Here is a 20203-nt window from a genome sequence, read left to right on the forward strand (position 1 = left end):
CCCCCCCCCCCCCCCACCGAGGAAAAGGTGCCTGCGAGTCGCAGGCCCTGTGATGGGCCCCGAGGCGGACTGTTAAAGTGTTCCCATCCGCCACCACCCTTGCATGATCTAAACTATCCAGTTCTTACTACATGCTGGGTTTGTCTTCTTTATGGATTCATTTCCTGCAAGCTCTCTACATGCTCCCTCTGCAAGCCTCCTGGCAGTGCGTCCTAAACTTGCTTAAAATCACGTGGAGACCTTTCTGTCGCTGGGAAACGGGAATCCATAGTCCGGAAACTCCCCAGGTGATTCCAACGTTCAGACAAGTTTGGGGGCCATTGCCCTGAGGCCTTGCTGCTCAGAGTGTGGTCTTCGGGTCAGCAGCATCGTTCGTTAGAAATCGGAACCTCGGACCCGCTTGAATCGGTGATATGACGCACCTTGGAATTTGAGAAGCCCTGTTCAGAGGCTTGAATGGTATGGGTATCTTTATGGGGACATGTTCAAAGGACATCCTTGGATGAGGATAACAATGACAGGATGGCCTGATGTTCCCCCAGGTGTGTACTTTTCACAGACTGCATCACTTTGAATCATTTGGCAAAAGCGCTTGTCTGAGGGTGATGAGCAGTCCCTGCATAGAAGTGCAGTTTTGAAAACAACCCAGGACTCCCACGAGGATAATGGCCTGTCTTGTCAGGTCCTGAGCACTGGGAGAGGGAGTCTGGGACACGCATCCACATGCTGCTTTTCTCCTTTGCTGGTCCAACCCCTCTTCAGTGGACAAGTCCGCAGACATCCCTCCTACAACTGTGCATATCTTAAATGGTTTCCCTGGTGCCGGTGCCAGCTAGCTGCCCCCTGGCCGTGGCGGGGTTGCGTGGTAAACCTCTTCCTCTTCCGCCCCGCTCTTGGCCTCCTGATGCACACCGTGCCCCGTGCCTCTGCTCCTGCCTTCCCAACTTCTCCCATCTCCTTAACCAACTGTCCTTCACACCTTCTCGGTACCCACGTCTTCGTGCTCAGCCCTCTGATGTGAGAGGTGTTGTAGCGGGGAGCACCGACTCTGAGGTCTAAGTCTACATTTACTCCCTGTAGGACTTTGGATAAGGTTCTTTGAAGCTCTTTTCTTACCTTTAAACTGGACCATTGGAGTCATTCTTGGAGTGAATGTGATTGTATTAACCGATAGCTGCATTTATTACGTGCCACCCCCTGAGCCAAGCACATTTACCAGCAACTCTTAGCTCTCCCAACAACTCTGCATGTAAAGCTGATACAATCCAGGCCGTGCCTTTTCTTTCTTTTTCTTTCTTTCCTATGAACTGATCCATCGTCCACCTCTATCCTCTCTGCAGTTTACTCTTCAATGTGTTTTCAACATCCCATGTTTCTAAATGAGGAGTGGTTTTTTTTGTTTGTTTTTTTACTAAAGTAAAAAAAACATCAAGCAGTCACCTCCAACTCAACATTATTTGCAAGTGAAACAATCTTACCATCTCCACCTGGTTACACTCCCTCCCTCCCGCCTGCTCCCTGCCTTTCTTGCCATTGGCAGTGTGACCCTGTCTGCCACCCACGAAAATGTAGAACAGTGGTTCTCACCCTGGCAGCACATTGGAGTCACCAGGAGCTTCTGAAAAGGATGTCTCTTGGGCCCCACCCGCACCAGTGCAATCAGCCCCTGTCCCTCCTCCTTCCATATGCCCATCCCTGGCCTGGCTGACTCGTGCACCTGCCTGTCCATCCCCTCCCACCTGCTGCCCAGCTTTGCTTTGCTCTGAGCCTGGACACCTGAAACAGCCTCTCAACCGCTTTCCTACCTTAACACTCTCCTACCTCTAATCTCTCCATAAAACACCTGAGACTTTCTAGGTTTAAGTTTGCAAGACTGGCATTTGCAAAGCATTTTTGTTCCTCTTAGCTATTATTCCTACAATTCAGGTAAAAGCACTCAGGTGGGAAATGGGGTCCCCGGGCTCAGGCCCCCTCCAGGCCCCGAATGGGCTTGGTAGTTTGGCAACCCAACTCTGAATCCTGGCTCTACCATTTACTATTTGGCCTTGAGAGAGAGTTATTTAATTCCTCTGAAGTGTGTGTTATCTGTACAATGGGGATAATGATATCTATGCCACAGTGTTGCTGGGAGATTTATATGAGACAGTTAATTCATGTGAGGTGCTGAGCTCAGGGCTCAACATAAGTAATCAAAAATTAGTAAGCTTTATTTTTTTCCCCACTTGCTGCTGGCTTATTCCTTCTATTCTTACCCTTGAGTTGCGGTTGGCAGGCTGCTCTGACAGCTTCCAGTGAACACGGCTTACTGGTATTCACATCCTTGTGTGATTACCCACCCCCTTGGGGTAGACTGGACCCTGTGAATTGTTTCTAACTAATAGCATAAGGCAAAGGTGATGGGATGTGATTAGGTTACAAAACACTGGGACTTTCATCTTCCTAACAGACCTTCATTCCCTTCTGGGCTTCTGCACTGTGACAAAACAGCAACCACACTGGAGAAACCCACAGGGCAAAGAACTGAGGGTGGCCAACAGCCAACTAGGAACTGAGGCCCTCGGTCCAGCAGCCCTGGAGGAACTGAATCCTACCAACGACCATGTGAGCTTAGAAGCAGATCCTGCCCTAGCCAAACCTTGGGATGAGACCTTAACCCTGGCTGACTCCTTCACTGCAGCCTGGGAGAGACCCTGAAGCAGAGAACCTGGGTAAGCCATGCCCAGATTCCTGACCTGCAGAAATTGTGAGATAATAAGTGTGTGTTTGTTTACACCACTAAATTGGGGGGTGATTTGTTATGCAGCATAACTAACGCATAGTTACATTACACAAAATAACTCTAGACCTGGAAGTCCTGAACTCACACTAAGGAGAGGGCATCTGAACAAAGAGGGTTCTGACAGGAGGGGGACTCTGACCCAGCATCCAACCATCACACAAGTTTCTTCCTATCCAAAAATCACACAGTGTGACAAGAACGCATGTAGTTATGGTGATAACTGGACAAAAGAGCTTGAATGTGGACTGCCCTTCAATATGTGGTCCCTTTAATCCCGATTTTATTCTTATCTCCTAATGTTTACTTCTCCCGGTTTGGTCCAGCACAGCCAAGGTGGTCAGCTAGGGCCACTGTCCTAGCAGATCAAGCAAAGCACCAGGACATCATCCCTGAAACCCACCTTTAACTTGACGCTCTGTTCCTTCTTTTATAGGCATGCCGTAGAAAGACTTTTGGATTCAGCCCCAATTGCCACTAACTACTTGAGTGTGACTTTGGGCAACTCTCCGCAACCTGCTTTGCCTAGTCTGTGAAATAGAGGAGACCCTGCCCTGCCTTCCTCTCACAGTTGTTATGGGCATCATATGGGAACTTGGCGAGTTAACTGACCTCTCTGAACCTCAGTTCTTCATCAGCCAACTCAGGACAATAGTACCTACTGCACAGATTGTGAGGATTAACAAGAAAATACACGTAAAACACCTTTGCCAACCATGAAGTGCTAGCCATCTGTAAACTGTTACTGACACTAGGTTCTCAAATATTGGCTCAAAAAGTGAATGAGGCAAGGTCAGCCCAAGGATGGCCAAGGTAGGATTGAGCAAGAGAGATTCCACCCCTCAGCCACATCCTCAATATAGCCCGTGTGCCCCCGTCCCTCAGGGAGCCTCCGGGGTCACTGATCATCTAACCAGTCAGGAGAGGTCCCCCAGGCATCACCTGTACCTTTGTCCTTGCTCCTCTGTCAGCAGAGTCCTCGCCCTCTTGCAGCATCTGTTCTTGGACCACCTCCCACCCCGCCATGACCTCCCCGGGAAACATCAGTGGACAGTGGGAGATGCGGGACACCTCCCTCCTTGGTTGTCTGCTCACCATGCAGTTCCAGCCTGGCTTCTCCAATTAGCCCTCCTCTCGCTTCAGTCTGATCATCGAATTTTCCTGCAGCTGTAATTGCCCCACCAGGGTACGGCCACGGGCCTGTGCTTAGTCACTCCCACCCACTTCAAACCCATCTGAGCCGGGAGCAGCCAGATTCCATCTAGTAAGTGAGACCTAATTGCTCTCTGATTACCCACAGGGTCAGGTGCTTGAATGCTCACAGCTTCCATCCACAGCCCGTGCAAGATTTTTGCGTTTGATAATTTCCTCCATCAGCTTTTTTCACCGAGCGCCCAGAGACGCCCCCCGGCAGAGCTAAGTGGGAGTCCTCGCCCCATTTATGGATGGCTGCTTGGTTTACCTTAGGGGTGGAATCCATCCATCTCCCTTTACTGCCTCATCTCTGTCCAGTCCACCATCATCTCACCTGATCTCCAGGTGCATCCTGCAGCCAGGGTCCTCCTCTCCAGTCCTTTCTCCACACGACTGCTAAGGGATCCTTCCCAAATGCCAGGGATTTCAGTGGTGTCCTAGAGCCTTCAGGATAAAGCCCTGACTCCTTACTGTACCCCGCACGGCCTAAATTAGCACCCCTCCCACTTGGTCCAAGCCCCGCTCCCGCTCAGTCCAACCCCGCTGAGCTTCCTTCATTACTCACACCTGCCCATCACCCACTTCCCCGCATATTCTCCTCTCAGTTTTGAATCACTCTCTCTTCTCATGGAGCCTATAGATTTCCCAACACTGCTATGAAGAAATAGGAACCATCTCTTTTCAGGTAGAGGGTTGTGTGGAGAGAGGATGGGAAGGGCAGGGGTCTCCTGGCTCCTTGGGGTGTCTGGGGCTGTGTTTCGGAACCTGCGGAATGTATCCTGGAAAACCACGGCTTTAATGTCTGTGATGATACAAACGTGCCCCGGAACCTTAAAAGGACCTCTATTAATATTCACTTACCTGTGGAGAAGAGAAATTATCTGGTCTCAAGTATTAGTCTTCTAGAAATAGGAATTTGAGCGCATGTTGAAACAGCTGCTGCCTCGCCTGTGTAGGTCCCTGCCCCTATATGAAAAAGAGGAAATGCCTTCATCTATTTGCAGCTGCGGAGGAATGAAATGGTTCTGTTCCATTTTTCTCTTTTCCAGGCCTTTTGTCATTCTTTTACCCAGTGGATTTGTGGATATATGTATATGTATAGCTGATTCACTTTGTTATAAAGCAGAAACTAACAAACCATTGTAAAGCAATTATACTCCAATAAAGATGTTAAAAAAAAATCTGGTTTATATGGGTATTTCCTCTACCAAATGTAGAAAAAATATATACTCCACTGCACACCAAAAGCTCTTCCTTTGTCACCCTTAGAGCCCATCATTACAACTGGGGGGAGGGGGCGTCATCCCCAGGGTCCTGTCCTCAGAAGATACCCACACACATCTCAGCAGACAGATACTGCATACAATTTAATGGAGGGTGGACTCAGCTTAAGAATTCCTGCTCCAGAGGGTGAGTAGAAAAAGATTTTTCAAAAGTAACACTTAGGGCAGCTGAGACTAATGGAGCTGGCATGCTGGTTGGAATTTTCCATCTTTTGGTTGCTTTCTGTGGTACGATTTCAAGTCTGAGGTTTGTGACTGTTCCCGGTGGGGCTTGTCTCCAGCGCAGTGGCTCCTGCAGAATCCCAAAGGGTGGGCGTCCAGGGAGAGGCAGTACTGTCTTCCAGAAGGGAGTGTGCTCTTCCCTGGGACGGTTTGTGACAACGCATTTCGTCCACAAGCAAGTGGCTGACGTCCTTGCCTCCCCCCAGAGTCATGACATTTGTGACGCTCTCAGTGATGGCACAGGGCGACAAGGCGGGCAGACCTGCATGTAATGGCTCAAGGTTGGTTCTTGCAGCTGTTAATTGGGGCTCTGTGTGTGAGATGCTGGGCCAGCCCCACATGGTGCTCAGGGACTGCACCCCGGAGCCTCTGAGCCGACACCTCAAAGTCACCTGGGCCAGTGCCGGGTGAGTGGTTAAAAGTGTTACAGTGAGATCGCCCCTTGTCTGCAGCAAGGTTGGTGGAGAAAGATTTTATGTGGTTCTTTTTAAAGACTTTTTTTAACGAATTCGTTACAGTATAGCTTCTGTTTTGTTTTGGGTTTTTGGCCGCGAGGCCCGTGGGATCTTAGCTCCCCGACCAGGGATGGAACCTGCACCCCTTGTGTTGGAAGGCAAAGTCTTAACCACTGGACCACCAGGGAAGTCCCGATTTTATGTGTTTTAATCATGACATCACATACAAACTCTTCATTAAGCTTCTATTGAGCAATACATGAAAGTATGTAAATCTGGGAGAAAATGAAAAGGACTGGTTTCTCTTTCAAAGTTACTTTGAGCATTAAAAATTTTTTTGTTGCTGGTCGTATTTGCAAAAAAGTGCTGTTTGAGTGTTATAATTGTATTAAAATGTGTACTAAAATTGTACTGAAATGTATTAAGCACTGTTGTTTCTATGTCATTGCACGGGGTGGGGCAGACCGTATATAATGAGCATGCTTTTCCCGAGCGGCAGCCATCCAGCATCAAGCCTCCTGCGGAAGGAGGAGCTGTCTGCACCCTGTGATTCCAGGGGTTCAGGAAGAACTTGGTCCCGAGTGGTCCTTTGCTTCATGCTTGAAAGTACACACTGAGGTATTTGGGTACCTGAAAAGAAACCAGCAAATACTCCCAGGAAGGTGGGTGTGAAGACTCCAGGAGCCCTGGGGGGGACGAGTTGGGTTTATTGCTCATCCCTGGAGTCTGGGACAGTCTGGCTGGAGGTGCAAATTGGAGAGTTTCGAACTAGATTTTTAGGACCTTTAGCGATTTAAAAGCCACCTCCCAGATAATTTTACATTTCTGAGGCCTATCACCAGCCTTCTGGGCGCCAGCACCCAGCACACTCCCGAGGCGCGCCCTGGGGCTGCAAGGCCCCCCACCTGGCCTTGGCCAGGGGTAAGAGAGAGGCAGCGCAGCAGCCCAGCCTGCAGGGGCGGGAGCCTGGCCCTGCCTCCCCCTCCCACATCTAGGGGACCCTGTCCCCTACTAGTTCCCCTCAGAGCACTTCCTTCACAAATCCTGCCCACGAACTCAGTCTCAGGGTCTGCTCTGGCGAACCAAGATTCAAATCATTTTATAAGGTTTGTTCCAAAAAACAACAGGCCTCTGCCAGCCCCACCCGGCCTCTCTCCAACCTCTTGTTCTCCAGAAGCAACAATTTTACATTCATCTCAGCTTTCTTCTTTTTTTTGGTATGTTCCTTTACATCCTCTAAATAACACTTTCATTGAGCTGCTTCTTGTTTTTTCAGTTTTAGGCACTTTCTACTGATTTTTCCTTATGGGAAAGGAAGATTAAGACACACACACACACACACACACACACACACACACACACACTTTCTCCATTCTCCTAAATGGTTATGAAGTAACAATACTGCTAGGTTACTCTTCTATAGAATTTGCCACATGCCAGGCATTGTTCTAAGCATTTCACATGTATTAATTCATCTACTATCCCCCCAAACCCTATGCAATAGGTTCTGTTATGATCCCCATTTTACAGATAAGGAAATTGAGTCAGAGCGAACAGCCTGCCCACCCACACAGCTCATAAGTGGATTATTATGATTGAGTACAGATTTGGACCTAGTCGCTCTGGCCTCAGGGTCTGTGCTCTCAATCACGGCGTTACATGGCTGGGATTATGCCATAACTTTAGTTAGACCAGACTTCAGGATTTTTACTAATATGATTATATCAGTGCTATCAACAGCTGATCCAGGTAGTGAACTGTGATTTCTCTTTCCTTCTTGCAAAACTTTTAAATTTAGCCAGAGTTTAAAAGCTGTCTGGTTTTTTTTTGTTGTTGTGGCTTACCTAGTCTTTTGTGTTTTTTGTACTTATCTCTAATTCAGCCTAACTGCCGAGAGTCAGCTAAAGCTTCTCTCAACACGCTCCAACACATCAGGCATTCTTTCAGCTTTATCTTCTTGGAGAAATTTCTCCTGGAGCACTTCTGACCTGTTCCCATCTGGACTGACTGCTCCCAGGACCTGCTACGGAAACTGGAAACTCTGAGGGTCCTCTCATTCTCCTGGTGTCCTGACATCTCACGAGGATACACAGAGGTGTGTCTCGTTGTGGCCTGTTTTCACCATTGTGCTGGGCACAGAGTGGACTCTTGTAATCTGAAACCCATGCCCTGAATCTTTGGAGATTTTCTTGGATTGCTTCTTAAATGATGCCCTTAATCCTCTAATGTTTTCATCTGTTCATTTCTTTTTTTTTTTTTCTTTTTGATCTGTTTTCTGGAAGATTGCCCGAGCTTTATCTTCTAACCTTTCTATTGAGTTTTTCAAATATTCTATTTCAAATATTCTATTCTGTTTTTATGTTTTTATATCTTCTGCTATCATGTTTAAATTTTTAAAAATTTGCTCTCTTTTTTTAAAACATGTATGCTTTTTATTTATCAATTTATCAATTTATCTGTCTTTCATTGTATCCTATGCTCTGGCTTCTGCCCTTAGCACTCTCGTGAAACATTTGCCCAAGTTTGTTTATTTGTTTGCTTGTTTGTTTGCTTCTTTCTTTTCTTATTGAGGTATAGTTGATTTACAATATTATGTAAGTTTCAGATGTATAACATAGTGATTCACAATTTTTAAGGATTATACTCCATTTATAGTTACTATAAAATGTTGGCTACATTCCTTGTGCTGTACAATATATCCTTAGAGTTTATTTATTTTATACATAATAGCTTATACCTCTTAATCCCATAACACTATCTTGCCCCTCTCTACTTTCCTCTCCCCACTGGTAACCACTAGTTTGTTTTCTAGATCTGTGAGTCTGTTTCTTTTTTGTTATACCCACTGGTTTGTTTTATTTTTTTAGATTCCACATATAAGTGATACCATATAGTATTTGTCTTTCTCTGTCTGGCTAATTTCACTGAGCATAATATTCTCTAGGCCCAGCCACATTGCTGCAAATGGCATTACTTCATTCTTTTTTGTGGCTGAATAATATTCCATTGTATATATATATATGGAATATATATATATATATATTTTTTTTTTTTTACATCTTTTTTATCCATTCCTCTGTTGTTGGGTTGCTCCCATGTCTTGGCTATTGTAAATAATGCTTCTAGGAACACTGGGGTACATGTATATTTTCAAAACAGTGTTTTTGGGTTTTCTGGGTATGTACCAGGAGTGGAATTGATGGATTACTAATTATTAGAGAAATGCAAATCAAAACCACAATGAGGTATCACCTCATACATGTCAGAATGGCCATCATCAAAAATCTACAAATGACAAATGTTGGCAAGGATGTGGGAAAAAGGGAGCCCTCCTGCACTGTTGGTGGGAATGTAAACTGATACAGTCACTATGGAGAACAGTATGGAGAGTCCTTAAAAAACTGACCGTCCAGTTTTGACTCTACAACTGCAGCAAGCAGCAGGGCTTTTGCTGCGACTTTGCAAATGCAGGTTTGCCAGGCGATCCCAGATTTCTTCTGAGAAGAAACCATACAGAGCCATCTTGTGGTGGAAAAACGATGCACAGCTTTCAGCCTAAAACTTGAATTAGATTCTATATGACAGGGGCGGGTGTAAATGTATCTGCATACTCTCATACCCTTGATTCCTCCCACACGGTCGGGAAGCATTTTAAAGTGGTCGGCAAACGTTGACAGCAATCTACACTTGTCCCGCTAACACATTTACCACAGGTAATTAACTTAACTACCTGATAAAAATGTTATTGGCGTGCTATAATGCTCACTGTTTTCAGAAGAGACTTTGACTGACAGTTGCCCACACTGTGTCCTCGGTTATCTTTATAGGCACATAATCGAATCCAAATTCGGTCATTAGTTTGTGATTTGATCGAAGTAAACAGCTACACTGATATTCGTGATCCCCAAACGTTTATTATTTGCCCCAACCATGTAGTTTGGATTTTTATGTTGTGAAAAATAATAATAAATTAGATTGCTCTCCAAGGCTGTCGAAAGCTGTGCAGCCACTCTGCGTCTAATTCATCAGAGATGATACGAGATGCAGAACGTCCATTTGTAGGCATCAGGACTCATGCTGCGGCTCCTGGGAGCAGCGGTTATTTCATGGGGGCCGTTTAGGTGTGCAAACAGCTGCATATGCTCCGTTCTTGAGGCCCACAGAGCGAACCCCTCCCCCAGTGCACACGGCGGGTGACTTTCAGAGTGCGGCTGCCACCTGAGCTCGGGCTGTCTGCTCCTTCAAGCTCCCACGTCACCTGCGTCTGCAGGGCTGTCATAAACAGCTTTGCCAACACGTATCAGCTGTGACTGGTGATGCCTGTGTGCTTTTCTGCACACAAACTTCGGCCCTCAAATAAGCAAACCTAAGCTCCCAACTTGAACTCTCGTTACGAGAGATGTTTTTTAAGGATGTGGTGACTGATGCGGGATGACTGCCCGGAGAGTGAAGAACCTTCCGTTGCCTCCACTGATGTGGCCCCTGCTCAGCAGCCGGCCTGGCATTGAGAGAGGAGGCCTTCGGGGCTGTGCTTAGCAAAGCCAAGCCTCAGGACCACAGGCTATGGAACCCTAAGAGCCTCAGCTGGAGTAGATGTTTCCAGGCACGAAGGAACAATTGCCAGCCCAGATCAGGGGATAACCTGTCACAGGTGGCTTTGGCCACACTCTTAAAGTCAGCTAAGACAGAATTCAGTTCAATTTTTAAAATGACCTGTGCTCCCCGTACCCACAGGGCAACCCACACTGTGCCTCCTGCTTCTCCAGACTGGTCCAGACCCAACCTGGGCCAACCTGATCTTTGCCCAGCAGACATGGAGGTGCCTGCCCGGCCTCAGCCCTGGGCCCACGAGGGCCTCTGAGCCCTCTGACTTCCTGCGGAGGCCTGCAGGCTGTGCAGGGGGTCGGCACCCAGCTCTGCCGGCCTCATTCGGTTGTCTCATCGTTTCCTGTGTGCCATGTAACAGCCACATCTCCCCAGGGGGGTGGTAAATGCCACAAAAGCCATGGGCAGCCAGTGTGGAAGAGGTAATAGGATTCATTTGTTGGTCTAACAGATACTTACTGAGTGCCTGCTATGTGCCAGGCACTGCTCTGAGCATGGGAAGACATCCATGAACAAAGAGATACATCACATTCTAGATGTCGAATCCGAAGCATGGTCCAAGGTCACCCAGGAGCCTGGGGGCCGGAGACAGGAATAAAATCAGAGTCTTCAGTGATGAAAGTCAATCAGACTCCCCAGCTCCTGATTTCTCGTGCACCACGGGACACGGATGTACGTTTGCGGGTGGGGTGTAAGCTCTGGGAACCTCGCGGCTCCTAGCATCTGAGGCACCCCAGTCTCTGATCCAGCAGTTCTCACAAAATATGCAGCATTTGTCCCGTGGCGGGGGACTTGATGAAGAGCGGGTCTTGGACACGACAAGGCTGTTTCCAGCTGCCTCATAACACGTGGCAATGCTCACTTGACACAGAGGCCAAAAGCAGCAGGAAATCAGGGAGGTCGTTTGTGTTGCCGATTTCAATTACCCTTAGCAAATACAGTTCACTTTATAGAGCAAACAGCAGAGCCCAGTTAACGTATGGGGCAAAAGAGAAAGAACTTTTCCCATCATTAATGTTTTACTACCTTTCTCAAAAAGTGTAAACTTTAACCCCCAAGTCAAGTCTCAACCGAGGCTGAGGCGGTCCGGCTGCTGGGTCAGTTCCGGGTGCCGGTTTATCAGTGGACCAAAGCTGTTTCGATCAGGAGAAACAAATAAACAGAAAGGTAAGCTCTTTAAAGCACACCACGAAGCAGACCCAGAATTTCCCAGGCAGAGATAACTGGCCACTTGGCCCTCACTTGGAGGATGGAGGGCTATCTGCCCAAGCGCTCCCTCATCTGGGGTGGAGCTGGGCCTTTGTAGTGACCAGTGGTCAGGGAAGGCCTTCCACCTGGAGCAGAGTGGCCGGGTGCTGCCTGAGACCTGCTGTGACTGACTTGGCCCCAGAGATGCTGTGATGGCCACCAGAAGGATGTGACGCTTCCACAAAGATGCCACACTTATATCAGGAGCTGCCAGCACAGACCTGATTGAGCACGAGGACTCCAAGTCTGAGTCTGATTTGGGGGAGAGAGCGTCTACGAGTGAGATGTACAGGGTCCACAGGACGCCCCAGAGCCTGTGAGGTAGGGGCTTCCATGGCCCACCGCCCACCTGGGAAATGAGGCAAATCCAGGTCCTACCCTCCTTCCTCATGTATGAATGACAGGCCATTCCAGACACTTTCGCTTTTATAGATGACTCATGCCTAATTATTTGTGACCGGACAGTGAGTCATTAGGAGTTAGCACAATGTATTATTCACAAACTAAAATTAGCACAGGGCTGGATACACTGAGAGCCCCACTCAGGGCACCCCCAATTGAGAGGTCTGGCTGCCGCCAAGGCCTGGCTCTGGGGCGCCTGCAGCATAGCTGGGATTCCTGAAGTTTGGGGGAGGAACACTTTGCTATCAGGCTGTCTGTGAGCAGGTTGTGCTTCACAATTGCCGCTTTTCTGGCTTTTAAATTATAACTTACTGTTGGTTTAGCTTTGTTACCGTGCACTGAGTTTGGTGTGGGTTGTTTGATTAGCCCTGCAGTATGTAGGGGTACGTTAGCATTTGCCTATACTTTCCCAGTCTTTACATGGTAACGCACCAATGCATTGCAGTTCCAGTGTGAACCACCAAGGCCCCTACTGCAAAGTCAAAAGTGTGCATAGGGACTTCCCTGGTGGCGCAGTGGACAAGAATCCGCCTGCCAATGCAGGGGATGGGTTCGATCCCTGTTCTGGGAAGATCCCACACGCTGCGGAGCAGCTAAGCCTGTGTGCCACAACTATTGAGACTGCGCTCTAGAGCCCACAAGCCACAACTACTGAGCCCACGTGCCACAACTACTGAAGCCTGCGTGCCTAGAGCCCGTGCTCTGCAACAAGAGAAGCCACTGCAATGAGAAGCCCGCGCACCGCAACGAAGAGTAGCCCTGCTTGCCGCAACTACAGAAAGCCCGTGCACAGCAATGAAGACCCAACACAGCCAAAAATAGATAAAAATTAAATCTTAAAAAAAAGGTGTGTGCATAATTCTGCCAGATGTATCCAAGGAGCTCTTTTTCTATGTCATATGGAAACCAATAGAGGTAGGTAGGCCATAAGGGATTTAGTTTGTCAAAGTGGGTTGCTTAAGAGTTCTACAAGTCTGGCATTATGTTGCACTAGTGTCTACAGTGATATGCAGTAGATATTAAGCAACCAGTTCTCAGGGATAAAAATGTGTGTATGTTGTGTGTGTGTGTATATAATGTACGTAATATATAGGTTTACTGTACATTATTATTGTGTAATAATGTATAATACATAGGTTTATTTTATATTATTACTGATGTAGATGTGTGACACAATTTACAAATTTTAAAAAATATGTAATACGCTTGATTGTAAATTCCATTTAGCTAGTTGATTCTCACAGAATGCTTTCAGTTGATTTTTGTTGCTTGTATCCACGGCCAATCTATATGTGCAGTTGATGAACAAACATAGTTCCAATGGAACTGTTAGTTGAGATTTTTGTTTAACAGTAAAAGTAAAACAACAAAGACTATATCAAAACTTCAGTTATTTATCAATGATGTGTGTGAATTCTTTGCTTCGTCAGATAATATTTTCATATACTGGAAGGACACATTTTGAGTTTTTCAGCTATTCACAATTTAACAGCTATACACATAATATACTTTTTCAGTTTAATCTGCAGTATTAACATTTTCTCCATCACTTTCTTAAGTCTAGACAATCAACAAAATAATAAATCCGGCCCTGATTTATAGTCAACCCCTGATTGATTTAACAATGAATCAAGCATTTTGCCAGTTTCTATGGTGCACACAGTCCCACCAAGGCCGGTTTCTGTCCACTGACATAACATCACTGAACGTGGGGTTGGTAAGAGATGCCCAGTAATGCACCCTTATAGGGTTTCCACAATAACCCAAATAATCTCAAGAACATAGATGATAGTAAAATGCAGTAAAAGACAAATAGTAAGTGATCAACTTTGAGTTATTACCACCTTCTTTTCTTACATCATTTATTATTAAGAATGGCTGGGCTTCCCTGGTGGCGTGGCGGTTGAGAGTCCGCCTGCCGATGCAGGGGACATAGGTTCGTGCCCCGGTCCGGGAGGATCCCACATGCCGCAGAGCGGCTGGGCCCGTGAGCCATGGCCGCTGGGCTTGTGCGCCTGGAGCCTGTGCTCCGCAACGGAAGAGGCCACAACGGTGAGAGGCCCGCATACAGAAAAAAAAAAAAAAAAAGAATGGCTATGTTTAATAACTGACTTGGAAGGCCCCTGAAGATTCTCAGGAGCCTGTACCAGCTGGCCTGGTACACCTTTGCGCATGTGGCAGTGAAGGTAGCTGTAATTTAAAAGAAGCTCTTTATTCTTTCAGACACAGTGATTATTTCCCATTTCGGCTTCCTTCAGCTTATAATTTGGCTGCCTCTAGGCCTGGCCCACCCGCTTCGGTGTCAGCCTCTGCCCCTCATCCCGGTCTTGCCCACCCCTGGGACCAGGATGGAGCTGTGGCTGCAGAGCCTGTCTACAGGGGATGAATGGGCAGGTCTGCACTTGCGGCCCCGCCGGAAGCACAGCCCCTGCCATAAAGAGGAAAAGCTAGAAGCAGTTTGAAAATTAGGAAGCAAGTGCCAGCCAGTGACTAAAAGCCTAGTGCGGCCATAAAAATCTGCCCCGGGTTACATCTTGAGAAACAAGGTGTTGAGTTTTAAAGTGTTTAATTTTCTCTCCATTAAAAACTTAACCCAAAACTTTAATTACAGGCAGATCATAAAACTCAGATTCCAGTATCAAAGGACATGTCCAAGGATATGTATGGATGAGTCATGCATCTGGCAGCGCTTTATCAAAGGACTAAAAATGTTCTTTTTCACCCTGGGTAACTGCACTGGCCCTTTTATCGGTCAAGTGTGGAGATTTTTTAAGTTTTATTTTTTATAATATCTAGTTCTTAATGACAACAGGTCTTAATGTTTTTCACCAAGGGCCCATTCATTTAAAAATTTAACCAGACAAAAACATTTTCTCCATCTCCCACTCGCACTCTTTTGTTGGAATGAGCTGGGATCCTTCAGAGGAGGTCCTGCCGTCTTCCTGGTCTTCCATCCAGACTCTTCCAGACCTGCTCCCAGCCTCCGTTCTCACCACCTGCTTTTCCAGTAAGGAAGTACCATAGACTTTGAAACTATTCTCTTCTCAGAAGAACCCTCACCTCTGATCTTGGGAGAAAACGTTTTAAAAAACAAACAAGCCAATCATTAATTTGGAAGCCATCCTGGATTTGGGCACTCAAATCTGCCCTTTGAAAAGCACTACAGGAAAGCTATATTTAAATAAGTACCTTCTTTTCATGGTAGATATTAAGTAATCGGTTGAACAAGAAAAATTAAATCACTTCTTCCTGATCTGAGAAGCCTGAAAAAGCAGCCAGCCTCATAACTTCCTTTCCCGTAGTCAGGGGAAACAGCAACCTTGAGATGCAGCAGTTGGTTTCCAAGAGGGACTGGAGAGGTAAGGGTGCAGGTGGCACCGGCTGAAACACAACTGTCACCCACAGTTTGAACAACTTGAATGCTGACAGCATTTACGTACATTCAAATGGACCCTTTTCTTTGTGCCCAGATGGTGTATTGACATAACTGCCTTCGTGTAAAGATCTTTTGATGACAAATGCGTTTTAGTTTCTGGAGGAGGAAGCACTTCTTGCTGGGCTTAATCGATGAGGTTTAAATGTCCCCTTTCTTCTCAGAGAGCTAGCTCTCAGCTCATCTCACGTTGTGAGTCTCAGGGTGTGGGGAGCAATGGACTAAGTGTCTGGTTTTGCAGCTTGCCCAAGTCCCCCAGGGGCTCCGGAACCATCCCCGCCGGGATCTGCTCCCTCTGTGCCCCCATCTGCTCCCCTGTTCGATGGGTATCCTAACACAGCAGTTGCTCCCCTTCTTTCCTGGGGAGGTTGTCAGCCCAGTAAGACAAGGGGTGTGCATGTGCTTTATCTGAACTTCCCCCAGCCCCAGTGCAGTGGGGGTGGAGTTTCCACAATCGGCCAAGAATGTAAAACTGGCTGTTTGAACCACAGTCTCTTCTATGAGCTTATGCAGGTGTCCAGTGTTGGACCATAGTCTGTACATTTGTCTGTAAACGCCAGAAGTCCAAGTTCCCTCCTGAGGCTGGTGGATGAGAAGGACGAGGGGTGAAGCTGGACCTCCTTCCCAGAATGAAGAACTGAGCAAATCGGCCTAATAGCAGCACCGTGGGGGAACTAGCCATGAATCCTAGAATGTTATTCGTTCACAAGAAGTTGTTGACTAAATGATACTTAACCTAAAGTAGAAAACAATCCTCTGATATATGCCTCAAATAACTACAGACAAATAGTTATAGTTGGAATAAAATTCTTATTAAAATGCTTCCATCTATATTTTGGTCATATTTCACTTCTCAGGATAAACTTATGTATTATGGAAACAACAGCCTAAATTAATACAAACACAGGGAAAAAACTCTAACAGAAACTGGAAATTCCTATAACTTCTGCCCAATCCAGAAATTTGGGAGATGTTAGATGAGACATCACCTATAGGACCAGGAATTGAGAGCATTTCCTAGGCATTAGTAATAGATTTAGCTAAATAGGATTGATTTCCGGTCACCATTTTCAAAGACAAATAATCACCCAGACTATAAGGACCAATGCACAACCAAAATGGACACGTAATGAACATTTAACAAATAAACGTGTTTGATGCTAATGATAACAATAAGTGTTTTATATGTTTGGATCATTGCGGTAAAATACCTATAGGTCTGTATCAGCCGTGAGATCACTGGTCTAAGGTCCAAAGAAAAAATAATACTTCGTATGAATGTGCTTTTCACGCATTACATGTAATTAGGGCTCTTACTCTCTACATATGTGAGCATATGTCATACTTTGTGCTTTTAAAAAGCACAACCTCATATATTTGAACTTTAGCACAAAATTATAAGAAAGTGTGTTATTCCAGTTTATAAATAAGTTAGAATATGGAAGTTTTTTAAAATGTTGAATGAATATAACGGGGATGATCCGCCTTAAGCTACACAATTCTGTAGTTGAGAGAATTCTGAGCCAAAATGATACCCCAAGTGTCTAGGCTCAAGCTGCCCTCTGCAGAACCTCGGAGGGGCCTCCAGACACTTCTGAGACCCTACACAGGCGGCAGGCCTGAAAGAAATGTGGTCCTTCCAACCCCCTTCTGACTGCTGACCCCCCATCCTTTGTCTGCTTTCCTGGGATTCTGAGATCTTATTTGAGGCGGCTCTTTCTTTGGCTTCCCCTAACTCCTTGATAAGGGAACTTGATAAGAGAAGCCTCAAGAGACGTGTTTCTTCAGGGAGGTGATGTTGATAATTGTAGGTGAGATGAAGAATTGTACCACTCTGATGACTGAGAATTATTTGCAAATGCTTGTGCGCACACATACATCATAAAGAATGGAGACGGGAACAGCGTGAGAAGAGGGAACAGGAAGAAAGATGTGCTCGGAGGAGGGGGACATCGAGAGGAGGAAAGGCGAGGACACAAAAGCATCACTCGCTGGTTTCCGGACACTGAATGAGTATAATTCTGATAACAACTCTTTCAACAAATATATTCATCCTCTCTAATATAGTCTTAAAAAATTTTTTTAATTGTGGTAAAATACAAATAACATAGTTCACCATCCTAATTATTTTACGCTGTATAGGTCAGGGGCAAAAAATATTTTCAAACTGTTGTGCAAACATCACCACCATCCATCCCCAGAAGTCTCTTCATCTTGCAAAACTGAAACCCCATTTCCATTAAACAATGACTCCCCCTTCACACCCGCTCCTGCCCCTGGCAGGCTTTCTTCTATTTTCTGTCTCCATGGATTTGACTCATTTTAGATACCTCATATAGGTGGAATCATACAGTATTTGTCCCTCTGTGACTGGCTTATTTCATTTATCAGGATGTGCTCAAGGTTCATCCATGTTGTAGCATGTGTCAGAATTCCCTTTTAAAGGCTGAATAATTATTCCATTGTATATATGGACCACATTTTGTTTATCTGTTCATCTGTCAATGGACATTTGGGTTGCTTCCACCTTTTGGCTACTATGAATAGTGCTGCTATGAACATGGGTGTAGCGATATCTGTTCAAGTCTGTGGTTTCAATTCTTTTGAGTATACATACCTAGAAGAAGAATTGCTGGATCACATGGTAATTCTATATTTAAAAGAATTTTAATTGTGGCTAAAATATCCCACATAAAAGTTATCATCATAACAATTTCCAAGTATATAGTTCAATAGTGTTAATCCATTTTTAACTTTTTGAGGAAGCACTATACTGTTTTCCATAGTCTCTAATACACTCTTATTTTCATCATCAGCAAATGAGACAATAAAAGTGACGCTCTTATAAGAGTAAATTTAAATTCAATATGTATTAACTGGGCTTCCCTGGTGGTGCAGTGGTTAGGAGTCCGCCTGCCAAAGGCAGGGGACACAGGTTTGAGCCCTGGTCCAGGAAGATCTCACACACTGCGAGAAACTAAGTCCGTGCGCCACAACTACTGAGCCTGCGTGCTACAACTACTGGAGCCCGTGCGCCTAGAGCCCGTGCTCCACAACAAGAGAAGCCACCACAATGAGAAGCCCGCGCACCGCAACAAAGACCCAACACAGCCAAAAATTAATTAATTAGTTATAAAAAATGTGTTAACTAACAATAACAACAGCAACGATAAAAATAGTAATAATGAGGGGAGTTGGGGAGGGATGGATTGGGAGATTGGAGTTAGCAGATGCAAACATATATAGAATGGATAAACAGCAAGGTCCTACTGTAAAGCACAGGGAACTATATTCAATATCCTGTGATAAACCATAATGGAAAAGAATGTGAAAAAATGTATATATATGTATAACTGAATCACTTTGCTGTACAGCAGAAATTAACACAACATTGCAAATCAACTACACTTCAATTGAAAAAACTAGTAATAATGCTGCAATTTGGTGACAACTTATGGGGGACTTGCTATTGTGGGACACTGAGCCAGGCCCTGCAGCTGATGTAAAAACCTATAGGACACTCTCTTTGCCTTCACCACGTTTATGATTTCCTCGGAGAGACAAACCTGTGCGCACCTAACGCATAATTAAGCAGAAGCAGCAGAAGTGCGTGCAGAGGTGCAGGAGCTGGGGCAGCGGTGGGCAAGAGCCTGTCGGATGCATCTCTTCTCAGCTCCAGTGGCAGTGACATCATGGTGGTGGCTTGAGGTCAGCCAGGGTGGGAGTGTTTACACCACGGCATCACAAACACTACAAATCAGCCTCATTTTTCTTCCCAAAGAGCTGGTTGTTAAACTTTACCCGCAGACCACTGAGCACGCCTGAGATGAGAACCCCGAAAAGAGCATTTTGGGATGGAGGGTACCAAGGAATTTCACAGATGAGAAGATATTTGAACTGGGATTCGCAGGCAGAGGAATGTCTGTGTCTGGGAAGCCTCTCCTCATGGGCTCTGCTCTCTTTTGCCATTTTCTTCTGTCAGTCAGGGATTTGTTTCTCAGCTCCAGGCCTTGGAGGAGAAATGACAGTGGGAGCAGATCTGTGAGGCACCCAGTACCCTTCTGCACATCCCTCTGAAATCACACCGGACGTGACAGTGATGACCTTGTGCGCTGGGATCAAATCAAGTGAGTTCAACTCTGAGCAGACCGTCTTTAAAGTGAGAGGAGCACAGCAAGAAGCTGATCAGATGCAGCACCACAGACAGAATTCTCCAGTCCTGGATGTTTTCCCGTTCAGCTCAACCCAAAGTATCAAAATCACCAAAACCAATCTTGTCCTTCAGAGATTATCACATGTATTGATTTGCATTAAAAGAAAAGAAGTTTCAGGGGCAATATAGGGGTAGGGGAGTAAGAGGTATGAACAATTAGGTATAAAATAAGCTACATGGATATACTGCACAACACAGGGAATATAGCCAATATATAATAACTATAAATGGAGCATAACCTTTAAAAATTGTGAATCACTACATTGTATGCCTGTAACATATAATATTGTTCAGCAACTATACTTCGGTTATAAAAATAATTTAAAATTTTTAAAAAGAAGTTTCTTGAAAACAATATGGTTGTAAAGATCA

The 20203-nt window shown here is 45.7% G+C and overlaps 1 protein-coding gene across 1 annotated transcript in view; it reads right to left on the reverse strand.

The window, feature by feature from the left end:
- The window catches only part of GTF3A (general transcription factor IIIA), a 46476-nt gene that overhangs the window by 11866 nt on the left and 14407 nt on the right, over positions 1-20203 (reverse strand). The window lies entirely within an intron of this gene.

The sequence above is a fragment of the Lipotes vexillifer genome, unplaced genomic scaffold (genome assembly GCF_000442215.2).
Source record: "Lipotes vexillifer unplaced genomic scaffold, Lipotes_vexillifer_v1.1 scaffold543, whole genome shotgun sequence".
Lineage (NCBI taxonomy): Eukaryota > Metazoa > Chordata > Mammalia > Artiodactyla > Lipotidae > Lipotes > Lipotes vexillifer.